The sequence below is a fragment of the Populus euphratica genome, unplaced genomic scaffold (genome assembly GCF_000495115.2).
Source record: "Populus euphratica unplaced genomic scaffold, PopEup_1.0 scaffold203.1, whole genome shotgun sequence".
Lineage (NCBI taxonomy): Eukaryota > Viridiplantae > Streptophyta > Magnoliopsida > Malpighiales > Salicaceae > Populus > Populus euphratica.
The window spans coordinates 11099-24739 of NW_011499983.1; the positions used below are offsets into that span (position 1 = coordinate 11099).

At 33.9% G+C, this 13641-nt stretch overlaps 1 long non-coding RNA gene across 1 annotated transcript; it reads left to right on the forward strand.

The window, feature by feature from the left end:
* Positions 1–1710: 1710 nt before the first annotated feature.
* Positions 1711–11239, forward strand: LOC105139907 (uncharacterized). Its single transcript, XR_845083.1, has 3 exons — positions 1711–1811; positions 8544–8548; positions 11094–11239. It is a non-coding gene; the product is annotated as an uncharacterized LOC105139907 (long non-coding RNA).
* Positions 11240–13641: the final 2402 nt, after the last annotated feature.

Here is a 13641-nt window from a genome sequence, read left to right on the forward strand (position 1 = left end):
TTCCTGCTGCAAACTCTGAAAGTAAAACGATTATATAGAATTCAAATAAGATAACTGCACTTAACTTTTATCTTTGTTAAAGGTAGAATCTCATAATTCTAACACTCCTCCTTGAGACTTGCCTTGAACAAACCAAGTTTCATCCTTAGAAATTCCAGCCTTGATCTAGGAAGAGCTTTAGTCATTATAACTGGAAGTTGAACATCTGTTGGACAATGATATGGCTTTATAAGCAGATTCTTCCCAGCTTCTCTTATAGAGTAAAATTTCACTAATGTGCTTGGTTCTGCCATGTTGAACCGGATTTAGAGAAATGAAAATAGCAGATTTGTTATCACAAAAAAGCTTAGTTGGTGAGCTTTGTTCTCCACCCAAATCAGCAGGCAACTTGTTCAACCAAATTACTTGATTTGCAATAGCTACCATTAAGATATATTCTGCTTCTGCAGTTGATTGTATCACCACCTCTTACTTATTTGCATTCCAACATATTACACCTGAACCAATGTTGAAAACATACCTAGAGGTGCTTTTTATGTCATAAACACTCCCTGTCCAGTCACTATCTACATAACCAATTAGTTTCACTCATCCTGTCTTTGAGTACCCGATACCAAGATCAGTTGTTCCTCTAATGTACTTCAACACCTTTTTAGCAATTTCCATGTGAATATTGCTAGGTGAGCTCATGAAAGTTGATAGCAAACCAGTTGGAAACATCAAGTCAGGTCTAGTTGCTATCAAGTATAGTAGACTACCCACTAAGCTTCTAAATGCAGAGGGATCTTCAAGTTTCTTACCATTATTTTTTGAAATCTTCTCATTTTATGCCAAAGGAGTTACTACTTCTTTGCATGACTCAAGTTTGAATTTCTTGAGTATAACAACAATATCCTTTGTGAAACAAAAATACCCGAGCTACATTGATGTATTTCCATTCCAAGAAAGTAGTTCATAATGCCAAGATCAGACATTTCAAAAACATCTTGCATTTCCGTTTTGAACGCTTCCAACAACTTTGCATTGCTTCCAATAACTAGCATATCGTCTATATAGAGTGATATCACTAGGTACAAACCATCTTCATCTTGTTTCAGATACAAAGTAGCTTCATTTTCACTTCTCTTGAATCCCAATTGAATCAAATGAGTGTTAATTTTGCTGTACCAGGCCATTGGTGCTTACTTCAAGCCATAAACAGCCTTGTGTAGCTTGTATACCTTGTGTTCATTACCAGCAACTACAAAGCCTTCTGGTTGCTGAACATAAATTTCTTCAAGGAGTATTCCATTTAGAAAGGCAGACTTAACATCTAAATGATATACTCTCCATTCTTTTTGACATGTAAGAGCAAATAGGAGTCTTATAATGTCATGCCTAGCTACTGGCACAAAAGTATAACCATAGTCCACTCTAGCAATTTGAGCAAAGCCTTTAACAATCAGTCTAGCCTTGTGCTTAAAGATTGAACCATCTGGATTGAATTTGGTTCTGAAGACCCACTTCACACCAATTTCTTTTTTATCTTTAGGAAGTTCAATTAATCTGCAAGTTCCATTTCTTTCAATGGAATCAATTTCTAATTTTATTGCTTCAATCCAAGCTGGAACTCCTGCAACTTCAGTGTAGTTTGTAGACTCAGCATGTACAAGATTACATCTTTCATACACATCAGACAATGGCCTTACTTTAAGTACTGTTGTATCTGAAATTGCTTCAATGTCTGGTTGAACTTCAACACCAATACTTCTTATTGCTGGTTCAAGTGCAGCTTTTCTTTTCTAATCAACTCCCTTTAAGTCCCAATTCCAGTGAGAATTTGACACGACTAAAAGATTGATGTCTTCTCCCAAGTGCAGGAGTGTCGAAGTAATAAATAACCCGGCAAGACCGGGGTCGAACCACAGGGAGGTTAATTGTACAAATTATAAATAACAATAATACAACAACAATAACAATAACAATAACAAGAATAATAATAATAACAATAACAATAACAATAACAATAATAATAATAATAATAATAATAATAATAATAGTAGTAGTAGTAGTAGTAGTAGTAGTAGTAATAGTAGTAGTAGTAGTAATAATAATAATAATAAAGAAAGAGAAGAAGAAGAAGATGATAAGAACTTGGAGATGGAAAATAAGATGAAATATTAACGTAATTAATGTAAGGATTAAACAATAATAATAACAAATGTCAAGGTTAGAGGTTCCACTAATGGTATATCAAACAAGTATAGTATAAACTCTTATTATTGAATTGGAAACCACACACAAAGGAGGTTCCAATCAGATTATATATTGTTAACATGATTACATTAGTCATCTTATTCAATTAATGCTAATACTTGTAAATCTTGTCAAGCATTCATGATTATAACTTATGTTAACAACAAATCAAGTTCCTTTCATAGCTCAGGTGTCGGTTATACCATACATTATGGGCTATGAAAGTGCCAAGCATTTGTTGTACCAAGTGTTATACAACATAAATCAAGATTAGTCATTTAACAAGCAAAGTATTAAAGAGTGAACAAGATAACAAATATAAAACATGTTAGTATCAAACATTAAAGTCCATATTAAGTTTACATTATACTTATTCTTACACCATTAGTGTAACCTTTTCATCTTGACATAATTAACTTAGCTAGACATAATGAAAGAAAGCAAAATAGATAAACAAAATAAGAACATAAAAGTTAACTAAGTAAAGGAAAGGAAATGAAAGGCATAAACTTGATATTAATGAAAGTAAAGTATAAACATTACAAAAAATATAAAGAGAGAAAGGAAGAGCATGATCTTGATCTGGAAACCAAGATGCCTAAATGCATGGCAAATGCCTCCTTTTATAGGCCAAAATTGGGAACTATTGATTTGATGACTAATTGATAAGTGGGTGGCCAACTTTTGACTTGGTGACAATCTTTATCTTCTCTTGTCTGCCCAAAACGACATTGATAACCTGCCTAAAACGTCATTGATAACGTCAAAATTGGAGCCAGTTGTAAACATGAAAGTTGTAGGCAATTGTTTCAGATTTCTTGTGTAAAACCTTCAGCTCATTTAGACTTCTAGAAATCCAGATATGGCCAAAATACCGAACAGTGCTCGAGCTGGAAGACAGATTCGGGCTTCTTTGTTGTTGCTACAATTTGGACTTGATAATGGCCTTTTCAGATCTTGGACTCCATATGAAAGTTGTAGGCCTATGTCTTACCTTTCCATCCATATAAATTGGACCTAAATCTGAGATCTGTAGCTCCAGATATGACCCAATTACCGAACAGTGTTCCGGTTTGGATTGCACCGACATCTCTTCTCTAAGTTTGACCATCTCTTTATCCTTGCAATTTAAGTTCTTCAAGTCATCAATCAATCCTTTCATTTATGTGATAGGCCTGCATTTAAAATGAACATTTACCATAAATTAAAGGTATCTTATATTATTAGATATATTATTATAAAACATGCTTTAGTTAAGGAGTTATTGATACTTCAAGTGCAAAATGATGATATAAAACCATGATAAAAATGCACTTTAAGGAGTTATTGATACTTCAAGTGCAAAATGATGATATAAAACCATGATAAAAATGCACTTTTAAGTACTAATCACACCCCTCAACCAGCTTATTACTAGTCCCTAGTAATCAAAGCGTTAAAACAATTTGCAAATTTCACAAAGCAAGGTATTCATCATTTAACTTCCATTAATCTATCCAGATAAACAAACTCTCATTAAATTTATATATCTGCTTAATACCACTTAACAAGATATTAATAAACCTTTCTTTTGTGCTCAATGTATCAACACATAATTATGGGGCTTTTCTTGGAAGAAAACAAAATTTTTGTTCTAATGTTTAAGGTTAACTTCCTTGGGTTGGGATTACTATTTTTGTCTTTTTTTTTCGTTTTTTTTTTTTTAAATCTATATACATATAATTTAAAAATATCATGCATCTTTAACCCATGTAACGAGCTTTCAGCTAATGACTCCCAGACCAGTTGGTCTTAGGGCATTAGGTGTTAAGACACCCCGACGAGCTTAGTAACTCGGGTCGCAGATACTGATATGTAGATAGTGCAATGTTTGATTTCCTTAAGCTTTTTTCCTCAACCCATGTAACAAGCATTGGGCCAATAGCTCCCAAGTCAGTTAACTTTAGGGTATTAGGTGTTAAAACACCCCTTCGGGCTTAATTGCTTAGGTTAGGGAGGCTACGAAACCAAACTTATCTACATTTTTATTATCATCATTTTTTCTTTTTCTTTCCTTTTTCTTTCATGTTTTTTTTCTTAATTATATACAATCCCTTTTCCTTAGTTGTTACGTTTAACAAAAGAACATAAATAATGTAATAATCCAATATGCAACCCACAATCATATGTTAAAGTGTGTGTGTGTAAATTAAGGTTTAAGAATACATGTTAAATAAGTATGTGAGCAGAATTAAGTGATAACAATGCGAAAGTTTGTAAATCTGAATATTTCAGGAAGTATTATAATAGACCTTGTTAAGAATGGTTACTAAGATGCGTCTCAAGAGTCACTTTAACAAAAGAGCTCCTTTACTCTACCATCCTAGTAACAACAATTATGCACATGCTTTATGAAATGAAAAACAAAATTATTTTTTTTATCAACTACTACCCTCTCCCCCCAACCAAAACGAGACATTGTCCTCAATGTTTTAAGGTAGAAAGATAGAGTATAGAAGATATCACCTGAAATAACGAACACCGACAAACCTGAAACACACTAAAACAAAAATAAGAAATAACAAAACACAATAATAAAACCAAAAGACACAAAAAATCACAAATGAAGGCTCAAATCCAATCTAAGCTTTTTATGGCTTTCCTTAGATGACCAATTTATGCGACTCATGGAAGGATCAATCACAGGAATGAAAGATTGTAGTTGGTCAATCAATTGTTCAGCAGTAGCAACAGAGATTATGATTTGTCGTGCAGAAGATGTTAGAACTTCCTGTTCCACAGCGTGATCAAGAAAAGACAACAATTTATCATAATAACCATTAACATTTAACAAACCTATGGGTTTATGGTGAATGTGCAGTTGAGCCCAAGAGGAAATATGAAAGATCTCTTCCAATGTGCCTAGACCACCTGGTAAAGCAATGAAGGCATCAGCATGGTTAAACATTGCATTCATTCGAGCTGACATTGTGGAGACCTGAAGCTCCTCTCCAATTGTTTTTCCAATGATGTCCCCTTGTGCCAAAGCTTCAGGGACGACCCCCAAAACTTGACTACCTCCTAAAAATGCAGCTATTGACACACCTCCCATTAACCCAAGACTGCCTCCCCCATACACTAAATGAATCTTTCTCTCAGCTAGCACCTGACCAAGATGATTTGCTGATTCTAAAAACTCCTTTTCTTTCCCAGGACTAGATCCACCGAAAACACAAATATTTCTTATTTGATGACTTGAGGAACTTGCCATTTCTACACACTTCTGTATTTGTTGAATGTATGGGTTGAGTAGAAATGAAAGGAAGGAAAAAAGGGTTTTATAGATGAGAAATGAGAAAGGCAATCATAACACCTATATGTAGGCCAGCTGGAGTCTCACACACACTCTCTCTCTTTTTATTTATTTATTTATTTACTTTTGAAAAAAAAAACATGTGTATGTACAGGTAGTTGTGATTGTGGCTCACATCTTCCCTTGGTTTTACGTCCAAGAACGGCTTAAACGCCCTCTATGGGTCGGGGATAGGCTTCCCATCCAGTTTTTTTAAAAACTAGCAAACAGGGTCTTTTTTAGTCAGATTCCCAAGACTAAGTCGATCATGTTCTTTATGAAATAGTGGCCATAAATCATGAATTGCACGATGCACATCTCCACTAGAATGCGTCTCAAGAGTCAATAGAAGATTATCTAAAGACTCCTTACCCAGGCCATCCTTAATGAATTGTATTTTATCTTCACGGTTTATAGATACCATTCCTAAAGAACGACATTGTGTATTACAAGTCCATCTAGCACATCGATGGCAGACTTCTAGTCGTTTTGCACGACGTTTCTTTGCAAAAGTGCTTTTACCTGTTCCAGGCATGTGTGAAATAAAAAAATTAGAGGACTCACCTGATAATCGGACCTTTGCTTCAATCAACCAGCGAATATCTTCAGGAATTCCATGATTCATTAACAATCTCAATCTTGCACATCTAGCACAGTAAATTTTTGTGATCGCATTCTGAGGCAGAGCGGGAAAATACTTTTTCAATTTTTCAAGATTAGTGTCCATTTTCAAATGAGAATTGGAAGAGAGATTCAAAGAATTGCATAAATATATACACAAATATCAGTAATTGTGGGAAATTGAAAGACCGACTTAAGTCACGGAGTACCGTTATCCGCCATTTGACCGGGGTGAGATAAACTAGCAAAAATCACTCAAAAAGAAACACAAAAACAATGTGAGAGAAAAATAATAATCAACCTTTATCTACAAAATCATTCAAACCAGTTGATTCATTTTCATTAAGAAAATTATCAAAGTGAGCTTTCAAACGATGTCTATTTTCCTTAAAATCATTGTCATTCATTGAATTCTCAATATCACAGACCCCATAAGGATTGCTCCATCTTAGTCTTAGCTCTCTAGGAAATGCATAGAGTTGAGAATTATAAAACAAAACTTTTTGACCAGTATCAATCTTTTGACAATTTTCACAAGTTTTGCAGAATGCATGCATGTCCTTGAACATGGTGGGCCAACAAAATCCATTTTGAAAGATTTTTGCAATTGTCTTTTTTGACGAGAAACAACTTCCACATGCTTCAGAATGACAAAGTTTAATGACACTACTTACCTCATTGTCGGGAATGAATCTTTGAAATATTTGATCGAAACAATATTTGAATAAGTTAAGGTCATCACAATAAAAGCTCTTCACTTCGTTCAAAAACTTTTCTTTGTCTTGGGTACTCCAATCAGCTGGCAAATCTCCTAAAACAAGAAAATTGATATTTTTATCATACCAAGGTATTGGACTGAGAGAAAGTAAGGATTCGTTAGGAAAGTAATCATCCATTGGTGTGATGTTAGATGTAGAATTTGTTGTCACTGTTGACAAAAGATTCACATCAACATTTTCTGTGCTTTTTTCATCCGTGATTTCTTCCTCAGAATAAATCATTTGCAAATCTTCAGTTTCATCCAATTCATTTTTACTTAAAGTAGATTCAAGTTGATCATAAACTAATTCGTCAATATGATCTAATTCTTGTAAATCATTATCATCTCCAGGTTGCTTGCAAATGTTGAAAATATTCATCTCCAATGTCATGTTTCCAAATGACAGCTTCATCAGTCCATTCCTACAATTAATCAATGCGTTAGAGGTTGCAAGAAACGGACGTCCTAAAATAACAGGAAATGAATTACATGCTTCAACAGGTTCCGTGTCCAAGACAATAAAATTCACAGGATAAATGAATTTATCGACTTGTACTAACACATCTTCAATTATTCCTCTAGGCACTTTTACAGATCTATCGGCAAGTAAAAGAGATATCGAAGTTGGTTTTAACTCACCTAGATTGAGACTTTGAAAAACTGAATATGGAAGTAAATTCACACTAGCACCAAGATCAAGTAAGGCTTTTTCAATTTTATGGTCTCCAATAAAGCAAGAAATTGTAGGACAACCAGGGTCTTTATATTTCAAAGCATTATTGTTCTGAAGAATAGCACTTACTTGTTCGGCTAGAAAGGCTTTCTTTTTCACATTCAGTTTCCTCTTCACAGTGCATAGATCTTTCAAAAATTTAGCATAGGAAGGAATCTGTTTAATAGCATCCAACAAAGGTATATTGATCCTTACCTGTTTGAAAATTTCAAAAATTTCAGAGTTGTGATTGACTTTCCTTTGTTTGGTCATGGCTTAAGGAAATGGAAGTGCTGGAGGTGAATCAGTCGTTTCTTTGCAATTTTCAGATTCACCCCCTTCCTTACCCTCAGAGATTGACTCATCATCTTTCTCATAAGGTTCAAGAGAGGGTTTTTCAATAACCTTACCACTGCGCAGAGTAGTGACTGATTTGACTTGATCCATGTGTTGGTTTCCGGAACTACTTGCATTTGCATTGTATTGCCCCTTGGGATTTTGTTGTGGTTGAGATGGAAACTTACCTTTCTCTTGGAAATTGAGAGCAGATGTTAATTTTACAAGAGTATCTTTAAAATCTGTCATGTTTTGAGCAAGTTGAGTATTGATTGTCTCTTGCTTTTCAATGAATGCATGCAATGTTTCCTCAAGATTTCTTCTAAGAGGTGGAGCATAAGGAGGTGTATATCCATGAGAATTTTGGAAATTGTGGTGTGCTTGAAACGGTGGTTGTGAAGTTTGTGCATTGTTGTTCTCACTCTTCCAATTAAAATTTGGGTGATTTCTCCAACTAGGGTTGTATGTTTGGGAGTATGGGTTGTGGTTGGCCCTTTGGAAACTGTTTAAAGCATGGGCTTGTTCATGGAGACATTCCTTAAAAGAAGGCAAGGTTGGACAATTACTGGTTGAGTGTTCATTTGTTTCACAGATTTGACACACAATGTTTTTAATAGATTTTAATTGACCACTCTTTTTCAATTCTAGTACCTCGACTTTTCTAGTTAAAGATGCAAACTTGGCTTGAAGGTCATGATCTTCCCTAAGGTTGTACATACCTCCACTAGATGTATGAGGTTGAGTTTTACTCGGTGCCTCATAAGTACCCGCGGTGTTCCAATTTTGAGCATTTTCAACTAACAAGTCTAAGTACTCCATTGCTTCATCAGGGTCTTTATCTTCAAAAGTTACATTGCACATCAATTCAACCATTTGCCTATCTTTAGGTGTTAACCCTTCATAGAAATGTGAAACCAATCTCCATGTTTCAAAACCATGATGAGGGCAAGTACTAAGCAAGTCTCGATACTTATCCCAACATTGGTAAAATGTTTCTCCTGGTTTTTGAGTGAAAGTGGTGATTTGTCTCTTGAAAGAGTTTGTTCTATGAGATGGGAAAAACTTCTTTAAAAATTGTTGTTGCATTTCATCCCAAGCACGAATGGATCCTGGTCTTAAATTTTATAGCCATGTTTTAGCTTTATCTTTTAATGAAAAAGGAAAGAGCTTTAATCTGATGGTGTTCATGCTACAATTTAAATTATTATATGTGTTGCAGACCTCCTCAAATTCCCTTAAATGCAAGTATGGATTTTCCAATTCTAAGCCATGAAAAGAAGGTAAAAGTTGAATAATACCTGGTTTAAAATTAAAATGAGATGCATCAGGAGGAAAAACTATGCATGATGGTGCACTTGTTCTTGTGGGATTCATGTGGTCTCTAAGTGTTCTAGCACGGTTATTCTCATTATTTTCATTATGAAGTGATTGATTATCTTCTTCAGCCATATTTTCTGAAAATGATGAGGATACCCTACAAAGTCTACCACTTGATGTACGTGACCACACTCTCATGCACGTGTAGGAATAAAATAAAAAAAAAAGAAGAAAATAAAAGAAGAAGAAACAAGAGAAAAGAAACAAAGTTATATACAAGAAAAGTGAAAAGAGAAAATAAAATAAATATTATAATTTATACAAGAACTTACCTCCCCGGTAATGGCGCCAAAAACTTGACACGACTAAAAGATTGATGTCTTCTCCCAAGTGCAGGAGTGTCGAAGTAATAAATAATCCGGCAAGACCGGGGTCGAACCACAGGGAGGTTAATTGTACAAATTATAAATAACAATAATACAACAACAATAACAATAATAATAACAACAATAATAATAATAACAATAATAATAATAATAATAATAATAATAATAATAATAATAATAATAAAGAAAGAGAAGAAGAAGAAGATGATAAGAACTTGGAGATGGAAAATTAATGTAAGGATTAAACAATAATAATAACAAATGTCAAGGTTAGAGGTTCCACTAATGGTATATCAAACAAGTATAGTATAAACTCTTATTATTGAATTGGAAACCACACACAAAGGAGGTTCCAATCAGATTATATATTGTTAACATGATTACATTAATCATCTTATTCAATTAATGCTAATACTTGTAAATCTCGTCAAGCATTCATGATTATAACTTATGTTAACAACAAATCAAGTTCCTTTCATAGCTCAGGTGTCGGTTATACCATACATTATGGGCTATGAAAGTGCCAAGCATTTGTTGTACCAAGTGTTATACAACATAAATCAAGATTAGTCATTTAACAAGCAAAGTATTAAAGAGTGAACAAGATAACAAATATAAAACATGTTAGTATCAAACATTAAAGTCCATATTAAGTTTACATTATACTTATTCTTACACCATTAGTGTAACCTTTTCACCTTGACATAATTAACTTAGCTAGACATAATGAAAGAAAGCAAAATAGATAAACAAAATAAGAACATAAAAGTTAACTAAGTAAAGGAAAGGAAATGAAAGGCATAAACTTGATATTAATGAAAGTAAAGTATAAACATTACAAAAAATATAAAGAGAGAAAGGAAGAGCATGATCTTGATCTGGAAACCAAGATGCCTAAATGCATGGCAAATGCCTCCTTTTATAGGCCAAAATTGGGAACTATTGATTTGATGACTAATTGATAAGTGGGTGGCCAACTTTTGACTTGGTGACAATCTTTATCTTCTCTTGTCTGCCCAAAACGTCATTGATAACGTCAAAATTGGAGCCAGTTGTAAACATGAAAGTTGTAGACAATTGTCTCAGCTTTCTTGTGTAAACAATTCAGCTCATTTGGACTTCTAGAACTCCAGATATGGCCAAAATACCAAACAGTGCTCGGGCTGGAAGACAGATTCGGGCTTCTTTGTTGTTGCTACAATTTGGACTTGATAATGGCCTTTTTAGATCTTGGGCTCCATATACAAGTTGTAGGCCTATGTCTTACCTTTCCATCCATATAAATTGGACCTAAATCTGAGATCTGTAGCTCCAGATATGACCCAATTACCGAACAGTGTTCCGGTTTGGATTGCACCGACATCTCTTCTCTAAGCACTTTTAAGTACTAATCAGAATTCTCATCAAAATGCACATCTCTGCTGATCTGAATTTTAGCTGCGTTCAGATTGTATATTCTGTAACCTTTTGATTCTGTCACATATCCCACAAGAATTCCTTTCTCTGTTCTTTCATCTAGTTTCCTTCTTTTAGCAGATGACATAAGAAAGTAGCACAATGATCCAAACACTTTGAGATGTTTAGCAGTAGGCCGGAAACCTGACCATGCTTCCAATGGTGTTTTGCTTTGAATAGACTTAGTTGGAAGTTTATTAAGCAAATATACGTAATTATTTACTACTTCTGCCTATAGAAACCTTGGCAACTTCTTTTCAAACAAAATACATCTGGATATCTTTATCATAGTCTTGTTTTTCCTTTCAGAAACTCTTTTATACTGTGGAGAGTATGGAACTATCAGCTGGTGTACAATCCCAACTTCTAAACAAAAAGCCTTGAACTCCTTCAAAATATACTCTCCTTCATTATCAGTTCTCAACACCTTGATCTTCTGACCACTTTGAGTCTAGCTATGCTCTTGAAGTTTTTGAATATTAATAGTGCTTGTGACTTGGTTTTCAGAAAATAAACCCAAGTTATTCTACTGAAGTCATCAATGAATAATATAAAGTACATATTATTGCTCAAAGAGGCTATGCTCATTGGTCCACATATGTCTGAATGGACTAACTCTAGTTTGTGAATTACTCTTTTAGATATACCTTTGGGAAATGGTTGTCGGTGTTGCTTTCTCAGTTCACAGCTTCCACATTTTTTGGCAGTAACATGAATTTTAGACATGTTTTCTACCATACTAGTATCATTCAACAACTTTAATGATTTGAGATTATAGTGACTAAATCTTTTGTGCCAAAGAATGCTTTCATTAATCTTAGCACTAAACACATGCCCTTTAACAGCATCAAGCTTCAAATAGAAGCTATTACCATCCATTTTGATTTTTGCTATCTATGAATCATGTGTATCAGTGATAAAGCAAAATCTCTCTTTAAAAGAGACTTCATAACCATTCCTAAGCATTTGTGTAACACTAAGGAGATTTTGATCTAATACTGGAAAGTCAAGAACATTTGTGGTGGTTTTAATACCTCTATTTGTGCTAACCGCAATAGTGCCTTTTTCTTTAGCCTACACAATATCTCCATTTCCCAACTTGATTTTTGGTTGAACTAATCTGTTAATAGAAGAAAAGATTGATAGAAACTTAGACATGGTGACTAGTGCAACCACTATCTAGAAGCCATGTATTTAGCTCAAAAGTATTGCTAGCTTGTGATGCCATAAACAGATGCTCCTCATCATCTTTGTCTTTTTCAAAAACATTTGCTTGTTGTTGTATTTGTTGTTGAGATTGTTTCTTCTTGATTCTGTAAAATTTCTCACTATGGCCAAGATTATTCCAGAACATACACTGGAGAGAAGGTTTACCCTTAAACTAGCAATTTTTCTCAGCATGATTAGTTCTTCTGTAATAAAAGCACGACAAGAAAATATTTCTTAAAGGTATTCTTGTTTTTCCTTTAGAAAACTTGACAAGTTTTTTTCTTGGCAGGTTACCAGCACTCCTTCCCTTGTTGCTTGCTTGGAAAGCACCTTCAACAGCCTCATCATCTCTCATATGAACTATTTACTCCTGTACATGAAGTTTGCCAATTAACTCTACAATAGTAAGATTTTACAAATCGCAAGATTCTTCTATTGCAGAGATCTTGGCTTCAAACTTTATGGGACTGATATCATAAGTTTTTCTACTACCTTATAATCTTCAAATGCATTTCCAAGAAGTCTCATTTGATTTACAACATTCATTAATCTACCAGAATAATCTTTGACAGATTCATTTTCTTTCATCTTCTTCAACTCAAATTCTCTTTTAAATGCAAGAAGCTTAACTACTTTAACTTTGTTGCTCCCTTTAAATTCAACTTGGAGATTATCCCATACTTGTTTTGGTGTTTCCAGATTCATTATTTTGGTGAAAATATGATCTACAAGTCCAGAATATAGGCAAGTAATGGCTTTGTCCTTCTTGAGTTTGTCTTCTTCATGTGCTTTCATTTGAGCGATTGTGAGATTTGCATTCAATGGTGGTGGATTAGAATCAGTAACCACAACATTCCATAAGCATCGAGATCTTAAATAAAATCTCATTTTGACAACTCAAATATAATAGAGTTCACCACTAAACATTGGAATTGCAGATGCAATATTGCTTAAAGTAAATATTGAAAACATAAAAATAATAACTCACTAATATTTTTGCCCACCCTTTCTCTGTGTTTAGCACTCATAATACTTGCCGCACAGCCCATAAGATATAATGCTTTGATATCACTGATAGAAATCTTAAGTTCCAGAAACACTGTTTTGAGTATAGAACAATAGATACTTAAAAGCAAAGTTGAGTATAAAGATCAATATATTTTATTAATTTCAAATGCCTATATATAAGCTTACATAGAACTTGGAATGAATTAAAACTCTTAACAACCTTGAGAGATTATTGCTTTTGAAATCATAAACTTAGCAGAAAATTCCTGCT